Source organism: Protopterus annectens, chromosome 13.part0 (assembly GCF_019279795.1).
Source record: "Protopterus annectens isolate FY-2018-M chromosome 13.part0, PAN1.0, whole genome shotgun sequence".
Lineage (NCBI taxonomy): Eukaryota > Metazoa > Chordata > Ceratodontiformes > Protopteridae > Protopterus > Protopterus annectens.
The window spans coordinates 1,205,888,491-1,205,915,118 of record NC_056747.1 but is presented as its reverse complement, the minus strand read 5'-3'; the positions used below and the strand labels follow the sequence as shown (position 1 = coordinate 1,205,915,118).

At 42.4% G+C, this 26,628-nt stretch overlaps 1 protein-coding gene across 1 annotated transcript in view; it reads left to right on the top strand.

Annotated features, from left to right (window-relative positions):
• The first annotated feature begins 2,957 nt into the window (after window positions 1-2,957).
• TANC2 (tetratricopeptide repeat, ankyrin repeat and coiled-coil containing 2) overlaps window positions 2,958-26,628 on the top strand; it is a 2,676,984-nt gene continuing 2,653,313 nt past the window's right edge. The window contains exon 1 of the mRNA XM_044055212.1: window positions 2,958-3,025. The gene's annotated coding sequence lies outside the window, so the exon portion shown is untranslated. The remainder of the gene's footprint in view (window positions 3,026-26,628) is intronic.

The window sequence follows — 26,628 nt, the reverse complement described above, 5'->3', positions numbered from 1 at the left end:
CCATTTTATTGCTAATAATAGTTGTCAGTGAAATGAACTTTCAGTGAAATGAACTTTCAGTGAAATGAATTTCAGTGAAATGGTGTCGGTGAAATGAAAGTCAGTGAATTGAAAGTTCAGTGAACTGAAGTGAACCCATACATACACACACACTTGAAAGCTATAGACTGGCGATTACATGTGATAAGTGTATATATCCTGGACTTAATGTCATGAAAATGGAATTTTTTTTTATTATTTTGAGATCTGTTTATCAGTGGCCCTGCTGATGATGTCTTTGTACTAAACAGATGAAAGAGCTAAGATGACTAACTCCAGTGATTCTTTTTGAAGTCTTCATGTTTGTGGATATTTTTTTTTGCCTTTGTGCATTCAGCATACAAGCAATTTTGCTTGGTTGATTGTGTGTCATTGTTTACTTACTTTTCATGGTTGTGAAACACATCGTCTTAGCCAATTCACTCCTCCTTATGGCAGTGAACATTTTCTTTTTACAAGAGTTTGGGTTACCGTGTGCTTTTACTGATCTCTGTGATATTCAGCTGTTTAATGTTATATGTGCGACTTTTGGAACAGTGCTACTGTATAACAGGATTGTAGCTGTCCTTGGTGTCACTATTGTCATTATTAGTGTTGTTCTATTGCTGCACTGCTACTTGTTCCAAGCAGTTCAGATTGGGCTGTGGAAATGGCTTATTCATGAATTACAGGGGCTGTTCCTGCAAATGGGCACTGATGATCAGTGCACTACTCCAGAAACAAATACAGATAAAAATAATTCATTAATTGCACAAGACACCATATTCATGAGTAAAGTAGTTGTTCATTTCTCATTCATAACATGGGGGTGGATGTAAAATGCATAGGTTTGTGGTGTGTGGCTTTTACCTTGCACCAAGTCCCATGCATTGTCAACCGTCTTTATGAATCCTACCCCACGGCTTTAGAGGTTCTTATAGCAACTGTCTTTTCTACATGTGAAAATCATGATTTTTAAAATGCTGAGTTCATTTCTAAACTTACAGTTAAAGTTTATTTGGAACATGTTCTAGCACCTGTGCTATAGGGAGATGACACCCTGAATATATCCCAGACAACTTAATTTAGGTGAGTAGCTCAGGTAGTGGAGGAGTTGGGCATGGAAGGAGGGGAGTGAGTGGCTGATGCTAGCTCACCCATCCTGGGGAACAGTGGCAGCTAGTCCTGTTACACTTCTGGCTACCTACAAGCTAAGTAGAGGACTGCCAGGGAGAAGGACTGGGATACACGGTCCCACAAGCAGTGCAGTCTACCAGGGAAGGAAGCCTGCCTTAGGAGTTTGCCAAGAATGGTGACACACGACAAAGTTTCCTGACCTCCAACGGTAGTGGTGGTTAAGGTCCACCTGTGTGACTTGCACACTGGCTGCTGTAACACCTTTATCTCACCCTGGCAGATTAAATGGGCCAGGAGGTCTATATCTCAAGCCAGGAATGAATGAGCTGTTGATGGGTTGCCCACCCTGGGAGTGAGCCTTGCTGTCATATACTCATAGGAGGAGGAATGAACTGATTGGGGACAGGTAGTTGAGGTCTGTTACTTTGAGGGTTGTTTGATTAAAATAAAAAAAAGTTTCTTCAGGAGATTCTTTGCATAAACTGTTCTTATATTTTCCTTGAAAAGTTCCTTGTGCGTTGTCTACTAAAAATAACATCAAAATGAATTTAGAATAAATTTTTTTAATTGCTTTATTGACTAAGAGTAGCACCTGTTTTCTGGTAGTCTCAGATTGCCAAACTGTTGTTCCTTGAAATGTGCCACTAGCATGGATAGATCATTTGTTTCTATGTGTAGTGTCAACTGCATCTGTTGAGTTGGTCATTTCATCTCCAGCATGAAATTAAGTACATAATATCTATGTTTCTCTGGTTTCTCAGTCATGAATTATGTCTTGTATAGCTTGATAGAACAGCTTATCAATATTAGTGTTTATAGGCATCTTCTGTTTGCAGCCTTTTGAGTCCGACTTAAGAGCATACTTTACAACTGCAAGGCTTTCCAGATTTCCTTTTAGTGTGCATGAAGCTTATACTGTCCAGGAGTAAATTCCATAGTAAATATTATGTGCTGTAGCATTTTATAAAATATGGTAAAGAATTAAAAGTTATAAGAATTCCTGATGTGACTAAAGAGTCCTTTTAAATCTTGGTGCTGAGCACAGTTTGGCCTTTACTGCTGTCAAGAAAGAAGGTGTTCAAATCATAAGCAGGAAAAAACAATTTTGCAACCTTCTTTTAGTAGTAATATGTACCTAATTACAATTCATTCCATGAAAAGTTGCAGAATACAAAGGGTCTGTATTAGATGAACGAATGATTAAAATGTCAAGTACAACATACTCCACACACTGTAATCGAACGTTCATCTAATCGGAAACTGAAATGGCTGAAAATCAGATAATCGAAAGATTTTGTTTGGCCAACACTTTCCCTGTACTGACATATGAGATATATAGAAACTACCATTATATGTATACCCCTACTCACTCACATTATTTTAAACCTTTCATATCTAAAAACACTTCCGCTTTTTAGGAGAAGGTGGGGAGCTTTGCCCCCACCCCCCCCACCCCCCAACTAAATATACCAACTCTGAGATCGGTCTACATTGAGGAAAGGGCAATTTCCCGGTAATGCCAAAGCAAATTCTTTCATGAGGAAAGAATTTGCTTACCTGTCCATTTGAGACAGGTTAACGTATTGACGTCACAAGTCATATTCAGTGACATGGCCAAGTAAAAGGTTTCGAAACTTCTATTTTCGGCATTTTCACCTTCCAAGTAGATGAACGGTTAAAGTGTGTCAAGCATGTTGTACTTGAAATTTTAAGTGTTTGTTCATCTAATATAGACCCGAATACAAAATGTGACATTCTTGATCCTGTTTGATTTCCATGATTTTTTTTTTTTTTTTAGATGGAGGAAGCGAGGAGTCATCGGAAAGGAGACAGGCAAGTGTAGACTCTCGACAGAGCCACTCTGGGCAAGGTAAAGTAACACCACTTTGTGTGTTGTAATGGTCTTATTTTAAATTTGGTATATTAAGCTGCTACTAAATGAGTCCTTGCTGATTGATTAATGAGCTTTTAATATTACATTACTAAAACCAAATACAGAGAGGAATGTATAATGTTCATGTGGTTTTGGTGCAGGAGCATAGATACTGATAGTGTAAGCATATTTATTTGATATTTGTTTACCTGGAAAGTCTGGCTGGGCCAAATGAATCAATTTTCTGAGGAAGCCTGAGAAGAAAAGCTCTATAAAGTACATTTAAACAATTTAGAGAACAAATGGAGGCCTGACGAGAAAAACTTTGTAAAGCCCATATAAACAATTTAGAGAACAAATGACAGTATGTAATGTTTACATTGTAGTAAAGTATGAATACATATGAGTTTGGCCAGAAGCGATATTAATATATTGCAAACAGTTAAAAATAGTCTTTGGTCAGAAAAGATATAAATGGATAGTCAAGAGAGAAAAAAAAAACAGTTACTTATATGACTGAAAGCAAAAAAAAAAAAAAAGCTTTTGTAATATGAATAACATACAAGGTGGTGAGTAGTTAAGTTGAGGAAATTATAACTAAAAACAGAGAGCAGTAGCATCATGTTAACATGTATGATATGAGATTATAGTATAGGGATGAAGAGAGAGGGAAGGATATTAAAGTAGGTAAAAGTTTAATCAAGTGATAAACAGGAGAGAGCCAGGACTTGGATATTGATTCCTTTTAGGTGCATTTAAAGACATGTAAGTTAGAGATGGACCTAATAGACAGTGGTATTGTTCCAGTTATTAGCTACAGAGTAGCAGCAGGAAGTTCAAGCCAGTTTAATTTCTGGAAGGATGCAAAGTAGTGGGAGTAGTATGATGCACATATTGCAAATTTTGCTTCTTTATTATAACATACTGCCAATTTAGATTTTAGTGAGGTTTGCAAGTTGGTAAGGATTGCTGCTGCATACAGGAGAGAGGGAATGACGTATGTGGTGTCAAGGGTGTTTTTATGGATATGTTTAGGAAATATTTGCATCTGTAAGGGATACCCAGTTTTTCTTTGGGTCTTTTTTTATGTTATTGTAAATATGAAGGTAGAATTTGAAGTTGTCAGCTAAAGTCATTCCCAGCCATTTTGTGAGGTAGACTGCTTCTATTCTGGCGTTTAGTGAAAGGATTTTAAAGTTGGGTTTGTTGATGATGTGTGATTTTTGGGGAAGATGTAAGAAGCTTTGTTTCTTGGGATTAAGCAGAAGTTTGGTGTTATGTAGGCAGTTTTTTATAAAAATTTTTTTTGAATCGTCTCAGGGTGTTAGAAGTGCATACTAATGTAGGGTCATCACCATATTGGGTGAGAGAGGCTATATACTGTTGCAGTTGTGTGTTAGAAACATTATTTTCTGAAGTGTCAAGATTTTTTGTTATCTAATTTAAGCCCAGTACTTCATAACTCCATGGAAACTCTAACTGTTTGTGTGAGACACAAAGTGCATGTGCTGATATTCAGTTCTTTGACATTGTTGCTGCTTCATATTTTTAACGTTAAACCCCAGTTTATTTCTTGTGATTAAAAATCTGCAGACAAATCATTTTCTTGAAGTAATTTTGATAGTATCCTGGGCATTTATCAAGGGTTGGTGAAGCTGCATTTACAGTACAGGAGTACTAAAAAGGGGGAGTACCTGTTTTTCAAAGTCCAATTTTAATTATACCTTTTGTTGTTAAGTGTGCAGTTTTATATTTAAGAAACTGAATATCCTTTTGAAGCTGAATTTAATTTATTGGTGTTCCCTTTAAGCACAGATGCATTAATCTTGCAGTTTCTGTCCCTTGTCAAAACAAGAATACAATATGTGTGTGTGGGTTTCCAATTCCAGTTCACTTACTTTTCCTTTGGTTAATCTACTGTACCCAGGATATTTACAGACTGTGTGGGTCCAGTGGTTACCTTCTGCATGACCAAGGACTTTCACATTTCTTGAATTTTGGTTGACTGCCTGATTCAGACACCAATGCTAAAGGTACACAGTGGGTGGTACAATTCACCTTTGCTTGCTTCAAATTTCTAGAACTCTCTTTGAACTTGCCAAAGTCACACCTACTACCCCCAAGACAAGTTTTGCTATTGGGAGCCTATCTGGACACTGTTCACTAGAGGGCCTGCCTCCCTTGAGGAAAAGTCCTGTTCCTGACAAGTTACTACTACTTGTCTGTATCAAGCAAAACCAGATCACTGCCATTGAGGTTCTCAGGACACTGTGTGTTTCTAGTGCCTCTATCTAGCAGAACCACTGAAGTGGTTCCTGGAGTGAATTTTCTAGTTCCCATCCACTCGTCAAGATTTCTCTTGAAGAGGGCTAGTGAGGTGATCTGCTTGACTTGTAATGGAAGTCTATTCCAGAGTATGGGCAGTCTCTGGGTTATGAACCTATCCCTGCAGCATGTTCTGTTAATTGAGGTAATAAGGTTGAGGTCTCTGGAGTGTGTGGTGCGGAGGGATTGGGATTTCTTTAGATGTAGCATATCTAACCGGGCTGGGTCAGATATGGCTTTGTAAGTCAAGCATAGATCACTTCTAAGTAGGCGATATGAGACAGAGACTAACGAGTTATTTAGTCTGTCCGTATAGAACATGTGTTTAAGGCCCAGTATCATCTTTGTGAGGTACTTTTGTGGTCTTTCCAGTTGTTGCAGGTGTCTGGTGAGGTATATGCAAATGGGGCATTCTACTCAGTGATTGGTCTTATGAGTGAGGAGTAGAGAGAGAGAGACTATGACCTCCTCCTTCCTGGATGCAAAACCTTTAGTAATGAGATGTGCCACATAGAAGGACTTTCTGAACACAGTGGCTATATGGTGGTCAAAGGAGACGTTGCTGTCAACCTGTGTTCCAGATCTCTTATGACATCTTCAGTGTTTAGTGGATTGCCATCAATGTGGTTATTCATGGGCACTGAGTTTTTTCCACAAGGGATGACGAAGCATTTTTTGCCATTTAGTTTAAGGACATGGTTTTGGCACCAATCATTGGTCTCTGTGAGGCCTTTCTGCAGGATGTCTACATCACTTGGGGAGTTAATAATGGCTCCCAGCTTGCAATCGTCTGTGAACTTGATCAGCCAGAGACTCTTCATGTTGGCCTGGACATCAGAGAAGTAGATGCCAAACAGGAGAGGCCCAGGACCGACCCCTCTGGGACTCCACTCGTGACTGGTTGGCAGTCTGACTTGGAGTCTGCTACTTTCACACTGTGGGTTCTATCTGTGAGTCAGTTTGCCACCCACCTAGTGATATAGGGGTTGATGCCTAATTTAGTGAGTGTATCTGTGATTCCTGAGTGGGGAATGGTATCAAGGCTTTGGTCAGATCGAAGTAGGCTGTATGAACTACCTTGCCCTCATCCACAGCTCTGGTGACTCTCTCGAAGAAGTCGACCAGGTTGAGCAGGTATGATCCACCCTTCCCAAAGCCAAATTGCATGGGATCCAGAGTTTGGAGATTCCCTAGGTCCTTATTTATTAGGTCCATGATGATGCACTCCATAGCGTACATATCAGACTCGTCAGGCTAATGGGGCAATAGTTCCCAGGGTCTATAGTCACTCCCCCTTTATGGAGAAGGATGACTGTAGCAGTGCACCATTTGGCAGTGACAAAGCCTGAGGTGAGGCTGTGATTGAACAGGGCACAAAGGTGAGGTGCTAGTTCATGTTGTCGGGTCCAATGGAAGCTGTATTCTTGGCCTTGGACAATGCAGTTTTAACTTGCGCAGAAGTAATATTGGGTGCCTGAGATTCTATTGGTATCGTGATAGGTCCCTGGGGGGGGAGGGGGGGTGGTAAAGTTGACACTGAATCTGTTGGCCCCGTATATTGGCAATATCTGTTGGCTCAGTGTAAGAGGTACCGTTGTGCAGTAGCTCGGAGCAGATTGGAGTAATGCCGTGGAGATTTTTGACATAACCATAGAAGACCTTGTGATTATCTTTAGTATCTGCTGCAATCTTGTTTTCATAGCTAGCTTAAGAGGAATCTCAACTTTTTGTTGAGACTAATAAGGGAGTTTTTCCAGTCTTGGGACTTCACTTTTTCTGCAACAGCTTCTTTCGTCTGTTGTAGAGTTTGTTTATAACAGGGGACCACCATATTGGCTTCCATTTTTTGGAGGAGAATGTCTTGGTTCTGTTGGGTATGGCCAGATCCATACATTTGTTTATGTGTCCATACAGTGCATTGGTGTATGATTCAGCAGTCATGCACCCATTCTCCATCTGCATGGGTGTAGTGAAGTTTGCCACCTCTCTTTTTAGGAATGCAGAGTTAGCTTTGGAGAAGTTTTTTACGGTGGTTACTTTTACGGGGGTGGGGGGGTGGGATGTGGATATCTAAGGTGATTAGTTTGTGGTCAGATCTAACCAGAGAAGAGTTGATTATTGGTGCAGAGCAATGGTCACCCCTGTTAGTGCTAACCAGGTCAAGGATATTGCTCCTTCTAGTGGGGGTAAGACTGAGCTGGTCCAGGGCATTGGAGTCAATAAATTCCAGGAAACTTTGGGCAGATGTATTGGTACATGAGTAATTTTCCCAGTCATTGGAGGGGTAGTTGAAGTCACCCAGTATGAGGGTGTTGGGTTGCACCCTAATATTCTCCGAGGTGCTTAGGAACGTTGAATGGCAGTCTTGGGACATAGTTGGGGACCTATAGCAGGCTATGACCTGAGTTGCTGTCTTACCCAATGTTAGCTGCACATGGAGTATCTCTGCAGCATTATGTTGGGCTACCAGTCTAGAGGTGTGTATATCCTTTACGAATATGGAGATACCACCACCTTTGGAGCTTTGATCCTAATTTTGGAGCCAAAAATTGTAGAATAAATTATAGCCTGGTAGCACAGGGATGCTTTCTGCTGCCTTGAATCAGGTCTTTGTTACAGCACAGACGTCGACGTTCTCCATTTTAAGGAGTGCTTTGAGTGAGTGCATCTTGAGGTTTAGACGTCTAGCACTGAGCAGCATGACCCTCGGATTCCATTTATTTGTAGCAGTTATGGTGGTAGTTTGGGTCCTTGGAACACTGCCTAAAAAAGGCATTATAGGGGTGCAAGACCCTTAGCCATATATGGAATCTCAGGGGTGACAGATGCAGGCCATCTCTGGTGAAGCATCAAGGTCTGTCAGTCATGTCATCCCAGCCAGACAGATACTGGATCCTCTTAGAATGACACCAGAAACTTAGCCAATTGTTGAAGCCAATCATTTTCTGCTCATACTGTGGTATCATTCTGGGCGATGGTAGAATGCTGCTCAGGGCTAAGGTCATACCCGCCTGGACTACATGATCCGAGAGTTCCTCCATGTCTGTCTTCATGTAGTCCAGGGAGGTATGTCTCAGGTCGTTCGCACCAACATGGACAATGGCAGTGTCCTGTTTGTACTTGTCGTGGAGTGACCTGTGTGCGTGTGTTATGTGATGGAGCCTGGCACCTGACAGGCAGATGACTGTTACCGTCTCCTTATTCAACCTAGTGAGTGGGACGTCTGTGTCCCTTACTATTGAGTCACCTATGACTAATGTATTGGGCAAGCTGTTTTGCCTTAGGGGCTTTGATTAAGTGGCATACTGTTCAGGTGAGCTATGTGTCTTGTGATTTGTGCCATGCTGTGATGGTCAAGTGTGTTTCTGCCTTGGAGGTCTCCGCTGTTTGGTAGGTTTCAATGCGAGCCTCCACGAAGGTGGGTGTGTGGCTTGTGTTTTTATTTGAGAACTGTGGTGGTGTTTGTTCTGGAGTGCTGTGTGTTCCATGTGGTGTGATGCAAGTCTTGACCTTCTCCTCTTGACCAGCTATTCCGGTCTTGGCTGAAGAGCGCATTGCTTCCAGTTTGGATATATAAGTGCATCTCTCGCAAGTATGGGTGTTGGGAGGTAAGAAGAGAGGGTTGTCAGTGTACATGAGCCAGTTGGTACTTTGCCTCAGAATGCCCAGGTTCACCAGGTTAATAGGAGAAAGTACAGGGAACTGACCTTTAGACTTGCCTGGAGGGGTGGGTGTTATTAATAAGTACTGGATCTGTTGCCTTATAGAAAGTTTAGTGCTGGTAGCACTTGTGTGCTACAGTAATTGCTACAAGAAATCTGGTAAAGTGTTAGATGAATAAGCTAGTTTAAGTGCGAGATGGAAGAGAACTAGCAAGATCTAAGGGAAAAATTGAAGAGTACACTTTCTGGCACCGGTATTAGTTTAACCTACCTTAGCGGCACTGCACGAAGTGCAAACCCGTGCAAACATGGGCTTTTAAGGCAGAAAGTTAAAAGGGATAGAAATGCAACCCAAACAGCCAATAAGGTACAATTTCAGAACTGGAAACTACTCCTCTTGCAGTAGATAGGCTGCTCAGTGCTTACTACTCCCACTGATAAGCAGAAAGGCTTCCCTCTATCACAGAAAAGTCTGGAGAACTCAGAAACTACAATACAGTCCTGAATACAGCAAATCTGTATCTGCACTATTCTAGTAACAGAAAAGGGCGGGAAAACGAGCAAACAAGCTAGAACTTTTTTTTTTTGTTCTAGCTTGGGCTGTCATAAATGAGTACTAGACAGGGATATCCATTTGGATCTGTTCTATAGGTGATGTGCCAGAAATGAAACCTTTGAGTTGTCTGTCTTCTTCAGCTGATGTCTGGAGCAAAATCTTAAGAAGTCTGAGCATCAGATGCCTTCTCCATTATCTGGACAGGCCAGTTTCTGTATGTTTTTCTATCATTCCTTCTTTTCCTCAGAGTAATTCTGAAGAAAAAAAGACAGTTCATGATGCTACTGTTGGCTTACTTTTGCTGGATTCAGCATTGATACTCTCTCCTACCTGTTATGGTAAGGACAGAACATGTGCTGCTGCCTTAGCTTGAGAACATCTTGACCCAAAGCAAGGGGTTGCTCATGCACTTCAACCTGAGGATGCAAAGGCTGACATTTTTGATGTTGCTTCTTTTAGGCAAATGTTTTCTGAGGATGTGCATTGCCATTTTGAGGGAGGCTAGGAAACCAAATGCAGGGAAATCTTAGCTTGCTAAATGGAAGAGACTCTCCATTTTATGCCAAAGCAGGGAGTCAGGATCCAACACAGACCATAGTGTCTTTAATCTGCAAAATCTTTACAAATCATGCTTCCTAAAAGGGTTCCTGCTCAGGACCTATACCCAAGAAACAAATTATTCCACCTTGGGATCTCAGCTTTGTCTTTGAAATTATATGTATGTATGTCATTGAGCTGGTACTAGTCACCTTTGAACCAGTTGCATATGCATACTGGAAATTCATAACCTGGAAAATTATATTCTTGATGGCTTTTTCTTCATTCAGAAGAATTTCAGTACTACAGGTCTGCATGTACAAAGAGATTTTTCTAGTTTTCCTCAGAGACAGGGTTACTCTCTGCACCATCCCCTCTTCCATTCCAAAGTAGTAACAGGAGTTGTACCTGAATCGGGTCATTCATCTCCTAGTATTCTTTTCTACCCATGAGAACAGAGGGCAGAGGATTCTGCACTTCTTTGATTTTACCTGGACAGGAAAAAAGGTAGTAGAAAAATAGAGCTGCTGTTTATATCCCTTACTAAGGATAAATAGGAAAGGACCGTTTCCAAAAGACCATGTTTAAATATTTGGCCCATTTTCTTTGTTTCTGTTTGTTTTATTGACAGTGTTTATATAGTTTAATTTATTTGCTTACTTCCTAGATGCCAGATGCTACTATGGCAGGTGAGAGCCCATTGTACTAGAGCCACTTCAGCCACTGTTGCTTTCCTTAGTGGAGGTCAACATTCAGTCTGTTTTGGAGGCAGCTTCTTGGTCCTTAGTCCACACCTTCTATGCATTACAGTCTAGACCCAGCTTCTAAAGCAAGGGCAGGATTTGCCATGGCCATCCTACAAAGATTACTTCAGCCAATTCATCCTCAGGACCAGCAATGCATTGGTCATGAGATTTTGGAGTTTTCCCAGATGTGAGAAGTACTGCAGCACTGAACCAGACAACAACATAGTACACCTTTTTTTTAGGAATTTACCTTAATTGTTTGGTTTAGTTGTTGTTTGGGATATTTTGCAGACATCTTAATGATTGTGGACATCAGCTGGTTTAAATACCCTGTGTTTCTAGAGTATAGCCAAACAGTCCACTTATGCTGTGCTGACGAGGTCATAAGGCTGAAACGGGCATATCCGTAGCTGGTGGTAGTTGGTTTTGTTGGTGTGAAGTTCTCCATAAAGACTTAAAAAGGAAAAAGTCATGGACATTCAAAAGTCATATAGCTGAAGCACTTGTTCTTAAGGGTTCATTTGCATATATCCCATGGGCCTTTATTACAGGAGGTTAAAGGTATCACACAGGAAAAACTCTAGCTTGGCTAGATTTTTCTTGTAGTTTTTATGAATTGTATGTTTAGTGTTGTTGTACTGTCTTCCTCCCTTCCTCCCCTTTTTGTCCTGTGAGCATCTGGGGGCTGAAATTGGCATCCAGTCACACTTCCTTCCCCTCTCTGCCACCAGCAAAAGGTGCCCTGTCTCTCTTCATGTTGAGCCAGAAGTTTGAGCGAGACAGCCTTGTAGGGACTCTTCTTATTAGACAGCCATAGATGGGACAGATTTTCCCTTGTCTATCTAAGAAGTAAATGCTTGGGAAGTTGCCAGTACAAGTAGGAACCAAAGATGGTGTGGATGGATGTCCGTGCTTACCACAGTTCTATTGATATCCAGTTGGTGGATGTCCATCCAGTTTATAGAGGGAAGGTTGCTAACCTCTCTAAGTTGGGATGGGCTGTGTTCTTCAACAGAAATCCCAAATGTAAACACTGCTGCAACAGTGAACATATTCAGTCATCCACAGTTGTATTAAGTTCATAACACAGCTGTAATTTCTTTGACGGTCTCCACCATCAAAGGAGGGGGAAGGTCTTCATCAAGGAGCCCTGTATGTTTGGGACTGTGGAAGAAGGAATACTGAAACCAAGGAGAATAATATTCCAAAGGGTCCGCTGAGCAGCATTTTGCTAGCCTCAGCAGTAAAGTTGAAACTGGAAGATTCTGGACTAAAACACACAGACTGTTAATAGAAATTTATTGTAAAGAGTTTGCCTGAGAATCAGGCTCAAGACAAATATAAAACCATGTTAACTGGCCAAAGTCAGAAGCAAGTAAAAGGAGATGCACAAAAGTGCTGTTGAAAGAATTCCCAAAAAATGAGAAAGGGCTAAGAAAATATAGTAACTATGAAATAGAGCAAAATAGGAAAAGTGTGAATGCTGATCTGTGCTCACAACCCAGAAACTACAAAAAGGTAAAAAAGAAAATCCAGGAAGAGAAATACATGCCACATAGCTTGCAGCCATTAGGATCTGACCAAACAGTTTCAGTGGAAAGAGGATGGAAAACGGAGGAGAAACACAGTAGGTGTTATAGGGTAAGGGTGGTACTTGTGTTCCCAAGGAAAACATTATCTGCTGAGTATAAAGTGTGCAGAGTACAAGTCCTAAAAAATAGCAGTCTGATGGTATTCACAGAGAATAGCACAAAATAGCAAGGGAAACAGCCATGTGCAGGATGAGAATGATTCAAAAATACCTCTTGCCTCTCCGTAAATGCAACGTTACTATCACAGAGGAAAACGCTGTGCAAACACCAGTAAATTTGTCTTTTATTTTAAAAATGAGCTGGGATTTACTCCATCAAGTTAAAACAAAGTTAAAATAATTAAGTGCTTTCACCCACTATATGTGGGCTTCATCAGAACAAAGTTACCAGCTGTCACAAACATTTAAATAACTTTTTAGGCGCCAAAAATTCAAAAGTGGTCCGCCCTTAAAGTGGTATCACTAAATGTACATCTTTGTATATTTATACTATGTTACACTTTTAAAATTAATTAATACACAATATACTAGAAATACATATACTTGAAAATGTATACTAGACTTTTTTACTTACAATTCTAAAGTATAAATTATCTATTTAAATCCTAATATATACGTGCATTCTGAATATATGAAAAAAGTATTTGTTATACAAAAATGTTTGACATAATATAAAAAATATATGTATAAAATAATATATATAAGAATTATTTGTGTAAGAGACACATAAACAGTAAATACTTACATACAATTCTGCAAACATATTGACAATTCATATGACCAAACCAACTTAATAAAATAACTATTAATACCATTATTACTATCAGTACAACTTTTCTTACTTGTACTGTACTACTAATATTGACACTATAAATTCTGCGTAAATTTAATACTCCATCCCTTGTGCTTCACACTACAGTCTTGTAGTTAATATTGGTTTAATTGATATATAATCATTCATACCTGATGGAGTTGATGCATCTTTATACAATTGCCACCATACTTCTCTAAACCCCAAGGTTTCCTTCCTTTTACCTCCTTTTGGATTATATAAAAATGAGAAGGGGCTAAGAAAATATATTAACTATTAAATAGAGCAAAATATCTGCTGAGTATAAAGTGTGCAGAGTACAAGTCGTAAAAATTAGCAAAGTCTGATGGTATTCACAGAGAATAGCACAAAATAGCAAGGGAAGCAGCCATGTGCAGGATGAGAATGATTCAAAAATAGCATAGTGCAATGTTTGAAACTGCAAGATGTACATTGCATGCGGATGATTGTATAATGTGGACATGGGATAACCCATGCAGATGGGTCCAAATGGAGAGATAAGTCAGCAAGCAAAGGAGATTAGTATTGCTGAAATTGAATTAATCCTCATGTCTTGGTGAGTACCTTCACAAAGTGGACCTTGTTTTTCACAAAACCTCACCAAGATGACACTGATATATAGACTGTATTTTATATAGCATATATCATGAACAGAAGTAGGTTAAAAAAATAAAAAGGTAGCTGGGTGCACAAGACCCAGTATAAAAAAGGAAGGTGCACTGGTACCAGGACTGGAAAAAGTGACAGTGTAGAATTCTCAAGACACGGAAACATTCCTACAATGGGACTAGGCCAGGCCCAGGGGGAGGATGGCCTCCTGTTGCAGAAGGAAGTAGCAGTCCACAAAAATCACAAAAACTGATAGGCCAAAAAAGAGCCGAAAAGACAATAATGTGGACTATTGAGGATAAGAAAGAAAATATGTATTGTTACTATTATGCAATAAGCCCAGAATTTCTAGACAGATATACAAAAAGATTAAGGGAGGATTTAGTGGAAAGAAAAATACTTCCACAAGAAAAATCTGTTAGAAGTTTCAAATAAAATTTCATGTTCATTAATACAGCAGATTTATGAAAAACTTTAGACCAAGAAACCTTGGGCCATTTGGAAAAAGAAGTGACTGAGGAAGCGCAAAAATATAAAGAACAAAATCTAGAGACTTTTGAAAGGTATAGAAGTGAAATATGGACATGGGAAAGAAAGAGAGATCTGATATAGTGTAATGTTTATGCAAAGGAGAATGCTAAATTAATCAACACAAAAAAGGCAGCCCCAAAGATATTTGAAGAGAAGTACAGGCAAAGACATCTAGATATAGAAAAATTCAGAGTAAAAATAAGGTCACAAAGCAGGATTGTAGAACAGAAAATTAGTAAAGCAGAAGTTAAAAATTTAGAAGATGATGTTATGGAATACTTGCAAAGTGAAGGATTTAGTGCAGAAAGTCTAACAGTATGATGAAACAACATGTCCCCAAAGTAAGGAGAAACAGGAGGAGCAGGAGACATCTGAAGAAGAAATATGGACATGGTAAAGAAAAAGAGATATATGGTGCAATATTTATGCAAAGGAGAAAGCAAAACTAATAAATGCAAAAAGAGCAGCACCAAAGTTATTTGAAGAGAAATACAGTAAAGGCATCTTACGAAAGTTTCACAATACAAAAAATATGAAAAAGAGGAAAAGTAGAATGGAGGATTAGTAATGGAGAAGTTAAAGAAATAGAAACTGAGGTTATGGATTACCTACAAAGTGAAGGATTTGTTGTAAAAAACAATCTTACTCAGATAATATCACAGCAGGATAGAGCAAAGGGTCACCAAATTAAGGAGAAACCAGTGGAGCGGGAAACATCTGATCAGTTGCCGTATGAAGATGCTTTGGAGCCTTTCATAGGAAACCGGTACAGATGATCATTTGAAGTTGCACAGCAAGAGAGGGAACAGAAAACTGTGACAATTCTGACACAGTCAATGTTGTGGAGAGAGAGGCTAGTGAGATCCCATGTGAAAGAGCAATGATGACACAGGATGAAACTGAAGACAATGTGGCACAGGAAGGTGCTCTGGAATTTTCTATAGAATGCCTGGAGAAAATGGAGAACAAAGAATTTGTCCTCAGTTTAGATGGATATACATATTAAGATCAGTAAAGAAATAAATTACAGAAAGTTAATAAAATCCAAAAAGTTAAAAGTTTGATAAAACAAATGAACACAGTAATTAGGACTGTCCATAGAGATTTGTGGGATATAATAGAAGTAAATAGGCTATATTACTATGTAGCTAAATTAATAACTGGTAGTCTTACCACAAAAACACAGGTAGTAAGGGAAAAGTAGGGGAGAAATTGAATGCCATCATGGAAGTATCAAACAGAAAAAAAGTATAAAGCAATTAAGACAAGAAATGTCACTGTCAGAAGCATATAGAAGACTGAACGGATCAACAAAATACTCAAGAAAGATAGTTATGATAAAAGCAATGTGCAGTATTAGAACAGATCAGTATCTGGCGTGTACTATCACAAATAAAAATATCAGCACATGCAGAAAAAACTAAGAAGATGTGGAGATAAATATAAAGGAAAAGTACAAAATAAGCAATTTATTGATGACTCCAAAAAAGTTTTATAGAGAATTGAGAAGCATAGCAAAAATTATTTAAACACCACCAAAAAAAGAAGAAATGGATGCATTTTGGAGAAATATTTCTGGAGATCCTGTGAACATAACAAAGATGCTAAATGGATAGAAGAAGTAAAAGAAAGAATAAGAAGTTCAAATGTACAGAATATGAAATGAGACGATGTAACGACCAGAGAGATTGAAACAAAGTTAAGAAAATCTCCTAAGTGGAAAACCCCATGCCCAGATGCAGTACCTAACTTCTGGCTATTAGTATTAACACCTTTACATGAGATGATTTGGGCATACTGCAGTGGTGGTGCTGCGGTAGCGTTGTCGCCTCACTGTTAGACGTTGCCCGTTCGATTCTCAGAGCGTCTTCTGTGTAGTGACATGCGTGAATGTGCGTTCCTTCGTTGAAGGTTGTGCGTTAGGTCCGGCAAGCCAGTACGTAAATATCTACTGCCAATCATTAGCGGACCGGAGTTCCACTGTAGCGACCCCTAACTGGGAAAAGCCGAAAGACACAAACAAACATGAAGATTTGGGCATGAGTAAGAACAGGTTATATGCACACCCCAAACAGACACCAGCCTGGTTAACAACAGGAAAAACGATACTTCTTAACTGTGAACCTGCAAGCTATACTAAAAACTATAGACCAATAACTTGGTTTCTGACGACATATAAACTATAGAATGGAATTGATGCTGTGTCAGAGTTTATAGTCATTTAGAGGAAAACTCAGTCATGGCAACATGCCTGTCAGCAGTACAGATTTTTGCAGAATGTCCAGATTTTTGCCTCATATTTTTGTTTCGTTTTTCATAAAATTGTGTTTTTTGGCAAATTGGTGGCAAAACAAAGATTGAAGTTAGAAAATAATGACAGTTTGAGTTTCAGACTTTTTACCCTTCAGAAAATTCATGCTAATGCAAAATCTGTTATTTAATAAACGTTCTAAGTTTGCAAGAGCAATATTTAAAAAGTGTCCCTAATTTTGGGCCTTTGTCCCACTTTTATTTATGGCTTTGTCCAGATTTGCTCTAAGAGGTTGGTATGCAAGGCAGTAGAGCAAAATGGTAAGAATACAACGCCATATGGAACAAAGGACCATTTGCTGTTAGTTATAATGGAGAACTGTAAAAAGGGGAAGAATAGACTGCAAAAAAGCATTTGACAGTATCCCACATTCATGGATAAAAGAGTGCTTAAAAATGTATGAGATACATTACAGTATAGCGACCATGAAACCATGGCAAGCCACTTTGCAGTTAAGCCATGATAAATGGCAAATTATTCTACGGATAAAAATTCATAGGGTAATATTCCAGGGTGAGACTCTGACACTGCTGCTCTTTTGTCTTGCTGTTAACCCATTGGGCTGTCTACTTAAGATTAGGTCATGGCTGTAATTTGGCTCCCAGAAAACAACAAAGTGTAAAAGACTTCTCATCTTCTTTTTGTTAATGATAGCTCGTCAGATGAGGAAATGAAAGCACAACTGCAAATGGTCAAATCCTTTTCACATGATATAAGATTGTCATTTGATCTTAATAAATGTGCAAAATCAACCATTTAAAGCAGGAAAGCTCAAGCACCAAAAAAAAAAAAAAAAAAAAACAGTTTGGGACAGAAATGTGATATAAAAGAACATGAGCAAGAGGGAGTGTATAAATATTCAGGAATTGATGAAGGATCAACAGTAAAAGATGAACAAATGTGAATAAAACTTGGTAATGAATATTTTAGAAGATTAACATTAATACTGAAAACAGCGTTGACATCTACGAACAAAGTCCAAGCTATAAAACAATTGCTTCTTTCTGTCTTAAATTACAGTTTTGGATTGATTGACAGGCCCCAAAAGGTGTTGGATAGGTTGGACAGGAAAACAAATAGGATGCTTCGTGCTCATCAAATGATTTATAAAAATCAGTACTGCGGTGGTGGTGCTGCGGTAGCGTTGTCGCCTCACAGTTAGACGTTGCCCGTTCGATTCTCAGACCATCTTCTGTGTGGCGACATGCGTGAGTGGGCGTTCCTTCGTTGAAGGTTGTGCGTTAGGCCCGGCAAGCCAGCATGTAAAACTCTACTGCCAATCATTAGCGGACTGGAGTTCCGCTGTGGCGACCCCTAACCGGGAAAAGCCAAAAGACACAACAACAAAATGTATACCAAGTCTATATATTCCCCGTTCTGAAGGAGGTATGGCCTTCTTGAAATTGATTACATGTATAGATCTGTAGTTGTGGGACTGCATACATGTCTGCAGACCTCACATGACCCAAATGTAGTGAAAGTTTTGAAACTTGAAGAGAGTTAAGTCTAAGATGGCTTCACTGCTTAGTTTAACAGAAGCATATCAGCAGTGGAAAGCAGAGTTCCCTGCTGGGTGAGAAAAACAATATTTTTTGTCTGTGCCCTTTTAGAGTTCCTTTCTGATACCTGCTTCATTTTGTTTTCTGTTTTAAGAAATTTCCTTGTCCTGTTTCTGTGTCAGAGGTGGACACAAATTATCTCTGCTGCACATTTCACATGTGTTTTTCATTGGTTAAATTGTCTCTTGAGTGTTACTTGCATGCACTGACACTGCTGGTGATTCGCTGCAGTTTTCCCCACCCACCCTGCCATATGTTTATCTGCTTTTTAATCCTGATGATTTTAAGATGCCCACCCCTAATGTAAATCAATAAGCTCCTCCCTTTCTACATTGTTGCTGATATTCTGGTTATTTGCCTTTGCTTGTGCTTATATTAAAAAAGTTCATTTTGCCTCTCGTCTCTTCTACTTGATCCGACATGATTATCTAGCTAGCCATTTGATAAAGTAGTGTGTTTTTTTACAGTCTAGCAAATGATTCTTTCTACACAAAAGAGGGCAGTGGATTTTCCATCTAGTGGACTGTGAGGTGACCTGTTCTATTGAGGTTGAGAAAACACCTGAGCTTTCTGAATGTAGTTTTATTGGTTGGAGGACTTGCTAATCAGCTTATCTCGTTTTTAGTACCTTTATAAATTCTGTACAGTTGAGTAGCTCTTGGCTCATTTATGCAAATTGAAGTACTTTTATTGAATAATCACACTTTTATAAGCTGTTTAAAGTACACTTCTGTATTTGTATCTTTAAGTTTGTTTGTGGTAGGATTTCTTACCGTTTAAGCTTGTTTATGGTAGCATTTCACTCTTGTCACTCCTTTTTGCTTTTGCATTGGGAGGACTGGTATTGTTCATCTGGTGGCATAGGTGTTTACCTGGTCTATCTGACCTGGGAAAAACAGAAAAGGGCTTTTAAGTATTTTTTGCACTTCTGCACTGATTTGCACTGTTCTGATAACTAGATAGCTTTAGACTAGATTCAGACCTGCTGAATCTAGCCTGTTATCGATACACTTGAGCACTAAACCAGCCATCTTACATTAAGAAAGGCTCCCCTGCACCCTTGTGGCAGAAGAGTGTGGCTCCAGCCTTGTCTGAGCTGGGGATTGCTGGAGGAAATTTCAGTGTGCTTTCCTACTGATAGATTAGCTTAAGAGTTTTAATTTTGCCTGTATTTAAGCCTCACATTTCATATTGCAGCGCATCATACAACAAGAGTTGTTGAAATTGAAACTCAGTTTTTCCCTAGACATCTGTCATCAGAACCTTCCTAAGCTTCCCTACTGTACTACAGGTGCACTGAGCAGAGTTCCCACACTTATCCATAGCCTTCAGTAGAACAAGCACCTTTGTTAGTCCTAGCACAAAAATTGGTCAGACTAGCCCACTCCCTTCCCTAATAATACATACAGTAAAAACCTGCTATAATGGACAGACAGATCTGAAGTAGTTAACTTCATTTGTTCATCAACCTGTGGGTATCGGATCCAAATCGGATCCGAGCCGGCAACTTTATTCAGCTAAGATCCGAGCTACAAGCTCCTCCCCTTACCCATAACCCCCTGCCATCCCTCTCTGTCCTCAGATCTCATTTGCCGCGGCTTATTCAAGCATCTAGAATGAGTTCCAAGCGTAGGGGTTTCGTGAGTTTTACTAAAATTACCTAGTTTTTACTTTAAACTGTAGACGAGTGAGTGTTGTTTCCCCTTATCTGTTAATTTGCTAATCTTGTGGGTAAATTTTCCTTTTGTTAATTTAGTCTTCCCCCTCCCCCTTGTGTGTGAAGGTGTGTGCGGTTTGGGCCTATATATTATTACCATGGCTGAGGCCCCTAAAACTTTCTTTTCCAAATGCACCGAGTGTGGCCATAAGCTATCCCCAGCGGATGGCCACACTCGGTGTGTTATCTGCCTTGGGTTTGATCATCTTTCTTCGGGCTGCACAATTTGTGCAGCCTTTAACCCCAGGGCTTTGAGGGACAGGAGGTCGAAGCTGATTCTGGTGGGACTTCTGCCCCTGGACTCTGCTTCATCTTCTTCTCCCTCGGCGGCACCGGCTGCGACCGCAGTGGTCCCATCTTCCATCCCTGCTCCCCTGGCCGGGACTCCCACTCCCACCGTGGCTCAGGAGGAGAGGGAATCTAGAAGGGAGAAAAGGAAGGAGAAGCACCACAAGCGGCGGGCTGAAGCTTCCTCTTCGGCTGTGCCAGCTAAACAGTTAGCCTCTCCTAGGATGTCCAGGCCTTCTCCTTCCTGGCTCCATTCACCTCAATTTTCCCCGGAGCCGGAGGAGGAGACCCGGTCGCCTTCAAGGTCTTTGAGGCGGCACTCCAGGCCAGCCTCGGTGGCCTCGTCTAGATCTACCCAAAGTTTGTCCGATGCGGATATGGACCGGATGATGCGTAGGTTTCTCCAGGCCCAACTGCAGATGGGAGTGATCCTGCCTCCCCCCCCCCCTCCAGGGGGGAGCTCGACCCCATTTTTCACCCAGATTGCTGCTCCTCTGACCCATTACCGGGGTTCGGAGCCGTCTGATCCAAGCAGCATCGGAGCCGGGGGAGGCTCGGCGCCGATAGTACACCCTACTTCGGCTCCGTCCGCACCCTCGAGTTTGTTGGGTCCATTTTTGGATCCAAGCTCTCGGAGCCATGAGCTGAGCTTCGGATCTGGAGGTGTCAGTGTGTCTTCAGCTCCATCTCGGTCGGAGCATACTGGCCCTTCGGATCCGATTGCATCAGCGCCTGCTCCGGTCTACGCCTCGAATCTGAAGGGACTGCTCTTGGATCCTAGAGAGAGCAGTTTTCCTTCGGTGTTCGATGTTGTGGATAGGATCTTGTCAAGGGACTCCAGAGCCCAGGCTCCTGCTGCTGTCCCACCCATCACTCCCTCTTAGACGGGCCTACCTTCCATCACCCAGCCCCAGGGACAGCCTGCGCCTATGTCCCAGATAGTTCCCTTAGAGGAACAGGATGTGGTTGGTGAGGCATCCTCGGACAGCCCCCCTAAGGAGGTTCCTCACAAACGTAAGTGCAAGAGGAGGCATTTGGACTCGCCCGAGTCCCTGACAGAGGACACAGTCTTAGAGGAAGGGGAAGGTTCCCCAAGGTCACCCCCCCCCCGAGGATGTCTCCTTTGGAGACATTATGGAAATGCTTCATATTAGAGGGGCGTGGTCAGCCCAAAAACCTTCCTCCGATGAGTGCGTTTCTGGAGGCGTTTGATGCAGGCCCATTTACCTCTTGGGTGTCCCCTCCCGCCGATCCCCTGGTAGATCTGATCACTACCAGGGCATGGAAGGAACCGGACACTGTGGAGCCCATACCAAAGAGACCAGACAAAATTCTCAGTCCTCCCACAGATAGGACGGTCTGGAGCAAGGGTGCTCTGGTAGATGCCATGTTGGTGGCAGCTGCCACCAAGAAGGAACTAGCCCAGGAGAGTTCCTCGGTCCACCCTCCCGACAAAGAGTTTCGGACGATGGACCACATAGGGAAGCAGATGTTCGCTTCAGCCACCTTCTCAGTAAGGTCGCTGAACTATATGGCACATGTGATATGACGCCTGCAGGATCTCATCAAAGAATACACCGGGTCACCCCCAGAGTCCATGTCGACCGAGGATAAGAAAACATTCTCAGCTCGAATGGCCACTCTTAAGTCCATTTTGAACACTTCTATGCAGCTTCTTTCCCATGCCATGGAAGGAGCTGCTAGAGCTAGTGGAGCGGGCATTGTCTTACGGCGGCATGCTTGGCTCCGTCTCTGCGACTTTGCGGAACCCTTCAAGGCGTCCTTCACAAATACCCCCTTTGACGGCTCTTCACTGTTCGGCAAGACCGTCCGCGACACGCTGGTCCAGAGCAAGGAAGACGTCTGCCATCGGGATCTGCTTCTCTGCTCCCCAGAGGTCCTTCTCCAGGAACCAAAGGGGACAAAAGAAGATGTGGTTCCGGAAATCCCAACAGTCCTGTTTTTGCTCCGGACCCCTCATCCTTCAGAGGCAGAGGAGGACAGGGTGGACCGGCCCAGAGGCAGAGGGGGTCCGAAGAATTTCGGGTCGAGAGAACCTTTTTCGGATCGGCCCGTGCAGCAGCCCTGAGGGATTACCCGACTGCTCCACTCTGGAGGCAGTCGGGGGGCATTTCTCGAGGCACCTAGTAGTTTGGGAGTCCATTACAATGGATCGCTGGGTGCTTCGAATCATATCCAGAGGTTACACTATCCCCTTTCTGAATCTCCCTCTCAAATCTCAGAGCCTCCCTGATGTCCCACCCAATCAAAGGGAGGCAGCAGCCACAGAAATAAAGCAGCTGCTAGAAAAAAGAGCAATCCATCCCTTCCTCCAAGATCAATCCGGATCAGGCTTCTACTCCAGGTTCTTTCTGATGCCAAAAAAGACAGGGGACTTAAGACCAATCCTCGACCTGTCCAATATAAACCTTTCAGTTGCCAAAGAAAAGTTCTGGATGGTCACCATTCAATCCATTCTCCCACTCCTGCAGGAGAACGACTGGATGTGCTGTATAGACCTCAAGGATGCGTACTACCATATTTTGATGGACAGACAATCCAGAAGGTTTCCCCACTTCCGGCTGGGAGCCAGCCACTACCAGTTCAGGTTCCTTCCCTTTGGTCTCACCACAGCCCCCAGGGTGTTCACCAAAGTGATGGCAGTTGTAGCGGCCCACCTGAGACTTCAGGGAATACAGGTCTTTCCGTACCTAGACGACTGACTCCTGACTGCCCCCACCAGGCATCTACTCTGTTTAGCCAGGGATTACTTCCTTCACTTTGCCTGTCATCTGGGAATCTCAATCAATCTCAAGAAATCCTCCCTTCAACCAACTCAAAGTTTGGATTTCATAGGGGCCAGGCTAGACACAAACCTGTTGAGGGCCTTCCTAACTCCGGACAGGCTTCGAACTTTGACACTCCACGTGCTGGCCCTCCTACAATCCCCGGCTCCTCCAGTGGAATTGGTCCTGAGGACGCTAGGTTCCATGGCTGCAGCCATCAGTCTGTCACCTCTAGCTTGTCTAAACATGAGGGTCCTACAATGGACCTTGCAGGTTCAATGGTCCATCCTGCAACATCCACTAAGTGCAACTATCTCCCTCAGCAAGGTTTGCAAGAAATCCCTACTCTGGTGGATCCAGTCCTCGGATCTTCGGGAAGGGCGCAACGGTGACCACAGATGCTTCTCGCCTCAGGTGGGAGGGCACTGCATGGGCAGAACCGTTCAAGGCACGTAGACCCACTCGGAGACCTTGTTGCACATCAATGTCATAGAGATGAGGGCGGTGCTTTTAGCACTGGAAGCACTCCAGGCCCTTCTTCCCTTAGGGACAATTCCGATTCAATCAGACAACATGTCAGTAGTCTGGTATATCAACAAACAGGGGGGAACCAGATCCTATCCGCTATGTCGAGAGGCCATGAGAGTTTGGGAATGGGCGATCGCCACCAACCGCTTTCTCATAGCAACGCACATTCCGGGTTGGTCGAACATTATGGCAAACGGGCTGAATCGAACCATCCTCTCACCTTACAAGTGGTCTCTGAACCCGAGAGTAGCGGAGCAAATCTTCCTCAAGTGGGGTCAACCTTGCTGTGATCTATTTGCGTCGCCATCGAACGCAAAGTGCAGCGAGTACTTCGCTCTACTTCCCCCACCAGGGGAATCCCCCAGAGATGCTCTAGTCCATGTTTGGCCATCCGGTCTACTTTATGCTTATCCACCTCTTCCTCTCATGATAACATTTTTGCAGAAAGCTCGTCGGTTGGGGAGCAGAGTGATCCTCATAACCCCATTCTGGCCTTGTCAAATGTGGTTCCCTTGCCTATGGTCTCATCTAGTCAATCCTCCATGGATTTTGGATCCAATTCCAGATCTGATATCTCACCCCCTGGGGTTGACAACCCCAAACCTGGACAATCTCAAGCTCACAGCTTGGTTGATCCAGTTCCAGTCATAGCTAGGACTCCCGGTATCTCCTCTTCCGTTAAAGCTATTTTAGTAGCCGCTCATAAACCTTCTACCAGAAAGGTCTGTAAGAGCAAATGGAAACGTTTTTCGATCTGGGCGGAACATAGAAATTTGGATCCCTTTATAGCCCCGATACCAGCTACCAGTACCTTCCTGTTAAGGCCTCCTGTTAAGGATGCAGTCCCTCCGTGTGATTTAACTCTTGTTCTCCAGGCTCTTACTGGCCCTCCGTTTGAACCTGCAGATGTTCATCATGTTTCACTGTTGCAGTCATCACTGTAGGGTTCTTCCTGCCGGCAGGCAGCCCTTGGTCAGCCAGAATCGCAAAGTCTGGGTCCGGCGTCGGCTGTTCAGTCATGCTCCCTGACGTCAGAGCACCAGGAGTACAAAGCTGCCAGCCGACACCATGTTCTCCAGTCTTTCTTGCCGTGCGGTGGAAGCAGTTCGCAAGTGTCGGTCGGCTGACTCCTGATATTTTTTTGTGCTTCAGTCCGAAGACTTACTTCTGCTTCTCAAAGCTAAGTACCCCGTTGGGGAAAATTTTTTTCTTGCTCCAGTCCGATGTCAGAAAAAGTTAATAATTGTATTTCTTGTGGGAAGCAAATACCTCATAAGGATTTCCACTCTTACTGTATTCCTTGTGTAGGCCCTGACCACGACGTAGCTAGTTGTCGGTTTTGTGCTAGATTTAACCAACGTACTATTAAGCGGAGGTATGATTTTGCTTTTCACTACTTTGGCAGGCGATTTAATTATAAAATGTCGTCGGACACACTTCCGACTACCGGAGTTCACAAACGACGCAAGGATAAAGACGGGCCTCAGAGGTCCAGATCAGACGATGGTTTACAAGCAGAGCCAGCTACAGGTTCGGCCGTCGTGAGTGAGGTGCTTTCGCAGCCCCTGTCGTCGGCCATTTCGGAACCGATTGCCAAAACGGACTCCCATGAGGAGCCTACTAGGCCTTTGAGTACTTCAGCTGCAGGACCTTCAGACAATGCTCCCTTGTATGAGTCCGGAGCCGCTGTGCAGGTACCGGCTTCGGAGGGGGTTTTCAGGCCTACACAGCTTCTGATAAAAGGCAAAGACAAAGGCGAAGACTCCTCCTAAATCAAGGACACCAGCCTAGACCTCTTCTAATCCGGGACCCAAATCTCAGAAACAGCTGCGTAAAATGGCGGAGGATTTACTAACCATGATTAGGGGTTCACATCCCCCTCCAGACAAAAGGCCAAGGCAAGAATTGGATTATGAATCCTCTGATCAGGGATCTATTTCTTCAGTGTCTTCCTCTGAACAGGAATATACTTTCCCTCCTTATGAGGATTCTGATGCTGAAGAATCCATTCCATCAGCTTCTCCCCCTGAGGATTTCTCTTTTGGGGAAACTTTACATGACATGAGGGAACATTTTCACTGGGAAGGACAGGAGTACTCTGAATCTAAGAGAAGGCTTAGGGATTTCCTTCTTCCCCAACATAGACCCCTGGCTATTCCTCCTATTTTGGATATTGTGGATGATGCCTTTTCTGAGGCTAATTTGACTCCTGACTCCTTTCCTCCAGACCCTGCTAAGCCCGACAGATATTACAGGGTCCCTGACTTCCACCAGTTCCTTTTTAAAAATCCTGCTGCTGATCCAGAAACCATTGCTCAGGGTCGTAAGGGTGTTAAGGCCGCCTCTGCTAAAAACCCTATTCTGACAGATAAGGATTCCAGAGCTTTGGAGAGATGGGGCAAAAAAGTGTACACTTCTGCTACTTTATCTATTAGGGCTTTAAATTGTCAATTTCATATGCTAAAATATCAGCAGTTCCTGCTGTCTGTTATGAGACAAAAGCTAGGTACCATTTCTGCATGTGCAGATAATAAGGAATTACACGATTTGATGCATGCTATTGAGCAAGTGGGGAAGCATGGCTTACATTGTGGTTTTGATGCCTTGGAGGCTGCCACTGGCACAGTCATTAGAAGGCACGCTTGGTTAAAGGAACAAAACTTACCTGATCAAGTGAAAGCAAAGTTACTAGATGCTCCTGTTCAGCATAATGTTTTGCTTAGGTCTAAGGCTGAAGAGGTGATAAAGAAAATGGAGGATAAGGCAAAATCCATGCAAACGGTTAAGGATTTCTTACAAGTTCAGCCCCCAAGATTTAGCAGAAATTGGCCAACTAAAAATTGGTCCTTTCCCAGCTCGGACAGGCCTCAGAGGGGTAGATATAGGCGCTCCAGAGGGAGGGCCCAAGCACAGACCTCTTACAGACTTAGACAGTGGAGTGCTTCCACCCCCAGGGGTGGAGAGGACAGACCTCCGTCTTATAGAAAACAGGCTCAATGACTCCCCCTGCATGGCTCCTGGA